The sequence below is a fragment of the Apis dorsata genome, unplaced genomic scaffold (assembly GCF_000469605.1).
Source record: "Apis dorsata unplaced genomic scaffold, Apis dorsata 1.3 scaffold_85, whole genome shotgun sequence".
Classification (NCBI taxonomy): domain Eukaryota; kingdom Metazoa; phylum Arthropoda; class Insecta; order Hymenoptera; family Apidae; genus Apis; species Apis dorsata.
This window is the reverse complement of record NW_006263383.1, coordinates 137,566-140,636: the sequence shown is the minus strand read 5'-3', so window position 1 is coordinate 140,636 and position 3,071 is coordinate 137,566. Positions and strand designations below refer to the sequence as shown.

At 26.9% G+C, this 3,071-nt stretch overlaps 1 protein-coding gene across 2 annotated transcripts in view; it reads right to left on the bottom strand.

Annotated features, from left to right (window-relative positions):
• Positions 1-3,071, bottom strand: part of LOC102674727 (eukaryotic translation initiation factor 5B) — a 34,977-nt gene that overhangs the window by 7,759 nt on the left and 24,147 nt on the right. The gene's annotated exons all lie outside the window — the stretch shown is intronic.

Sequence of the window (3,071 nt, the reverse complement as noted above, 5' to 3'; positions counted from 1 at the left end):
ATATATATATATATATATATATATACAAATATGATGCATCTTTAAAGAATTGATTTTAAACATTGAAACTAATAAAAAAAATTGATTGAAATATCAAGGTATCAAGATTGAGGTTATTTTTCAAATTATAAGCAAGAATTTTATAAACAGAGTATAATGATAATATTTAGGTAATATTAAGATGTGTCAGAAATTATTGCTCTATATGTATATTTTCTTTTTATTATAGTGTTGTTAAATTGATCGTTTCTTTTATACAATGAAACACTCTTTGTAATTAGTAAAACAAATTTAACATAACTTTTATTAAAGCTTTTATTCAAAGCAAATATATCATATCACATATATACATAATTATAATGATATAATTATATCTTTTTTTTCTCTCTTTACCATTTTAATGACTCTTCTTTATAAATCTTAATATATGAGATACTTTCTATCCTTCTTTCGATCCTGTTTATTTTTCATTCGCAAAAGTTCGAGTTTTTCTCAATCTCCTTTTATTTTATCGCAATGCAAGAATAGCATGTTAATTTGCCCAGCATCATCATCTTCAAGCTCCGTTAGCAATGCGACTGGAAGTAAACAGGTTTGGTCAATTGTTTTTTCAAGTTGGACTGGGAAATTGCCAAGCGTCTCGCGTATCGGGTAGAAGTGGAGGAAGATGGGAACACGTTTGGCGAGGATTCGCAATGTCTTCCTCGTCTTCGCGTGGGTTACCACGGATTCTTTTTCTTCTTTAAAGCGTTTCAGACTCTCTCGGGACACGTGGGAAGCCAGTCATGGGAAAACAAGAATTTTATAAAAATCAATTTATTTTCTTCTTAGATCAAACTGGAACTCTGAATAGAAGAGATTTCACTCACAGTTAACGATATTATATATATATTAAGTAGTTTTTTTCGTTTTTTTTATTATGCAAATCTCTTCTGTTTTCATAACTTTTATAATCTTATTCTTTCAAAGTAATGATTGAGCAATAATTTTAACCATACATTTATAATATTCATATTTATAAAATACAAATATAATTATATTATTATATATAATTTATATTATGATATGTATTTAAGTATAAATACAATAATTATATTTATATTTTTTCATTTTATATACTTTGTATGTATATATGTGTCAAAATTCTATTTTATTATAATTTTCAAAATAATTATTTGCAAAATACTTAAGATAACTTCTAATATCATTAATAAAGAACCGATTCTTTATGAAAATTCATCAAATTGTCTGATTATTTCCTATTTAATTGTAAAATCTAAACCTAATTTAAATTAATCAATTTATAATTTGTTAATTTTATAAATTATATATTGAATCCCAAAACTTAACAAGAGGATACGTGTTTCTTAGAAGAAAACTGAATAATATAAATGGTCTTAATAAAATAAAAGAGATGCATTTCTTTAACATTGTAAATAATAATATTTTAAAAGCACAGTGTTCATTCGCTTTCTTTCTTTCTTTTTCTTCCTCTATCTATTCGTATTTTTCTTATATTATCTTCGTCTCATTTGTTATCTTTATGCCGGTCATGTATCGTGGAACGACACAAGATATATTCGGTACCGGTAACGAACTGTGCCACTGATTAATACGTTTGTCGCTTGATCTATCCGGTGATTAGCGTCATTCTTCCGGTCCGGAAATGACCGCTCGATGGCGTTAGGGCATACATATGTTGATTTCGAAATATTTTCCTGTCGTAATAATTAGTTTTTTACGAGATCGAAATTACCATGAAACATTAACAGAAACGAATAACTCTTATATCATTTATCATATCAAATTTCCCAATTAAATTTCTATTTATTAATTTTTTTAGATATATTTGATGAATCAAACACTGTGCATTTCTTATTTCAAAATGATGAGTCTAACTTATCAATCGAAATGAAGTAATATATTTAACAAATTTAAATTTGCATTTGCTTATTTTGTAAAGTGATTTATCTCTGTATTAAATTTTTTAATAAATTTAATTTCGTTCATTTCATTGATTTAACTTAACTGAGTTTATATTAGAATTTTTTAAATGTTCGCTAATATATCATAAAAAATTCGATATTTATAAAAAAATTAAAACTTGTGAAATTAAAATTTATTTCAGTTTAACATTTTCGCAATGAAATCATAATTTATACTATTGCATCAATGTTCTTGTGCGCTATAAGTATAAAATTAAAAGCGAGACTACCTAAACAATGCCAAATACCATTGCATTTCCTCAAATTCTTTGAAACATATTTTTCAAAACTATTATTAAATTATTTATATTCTATCATTGTCCTTTCTTTATTTAATTAATTTATTTTATTTTGCAATATTTAATATATTTTGATATCTAAAATCATTTTAATATTATTTATTCTACAAATACAAATAAATTAATTTTTTCATAAAAATTTTCCACAGAATATTCAATGAAAAATAGACACGTGCCATCTGATACGATCTCATTCAGCCAAATATACGTGATATTATATTAAAAGAATTAATTTGTTTTCTAAAAGATTCAATTAGTAATCACATGAACAAAATTATTTTTGCTTTCATTCCACAACGTTACTCTTTTAGTTGCGCGCGCAACTTGATTCTCTTATTTACAATTGGTCAAGAAATGTGTCGCTGACAACGGTCCTAGTTCCTTGGACATACCGATTCGAAAGCCGGTCATTCTCAATGAATCTAAGTTTAGTAAAGTGATCAACTGGGGCCAACCTGATGTACTCGAAGAACGTGTATCGCGGGCCAAATATGCACGTCACAATATAAAACAGATTCAGAAACGTAAATCGACAATGTGCGCATGCGCCACGCGCGCGAAGGAAACTAGGAAAATTTATGTCAGAACTAAGCGTGAATTTAACAATAATTATCAACGATTCTTCTTTCAGTAACGTACATCGTCCTCGAATAGACAAATGATTAACGGAGATAATCGAGGTTAATCGTGAGTGCTAGACAAACGAGTTTTATATATATATCTCTATAGGTATGATTGATTTAATCGATTATAGTGTAAAAAAACTTGCCGAGCTATATTAAACATG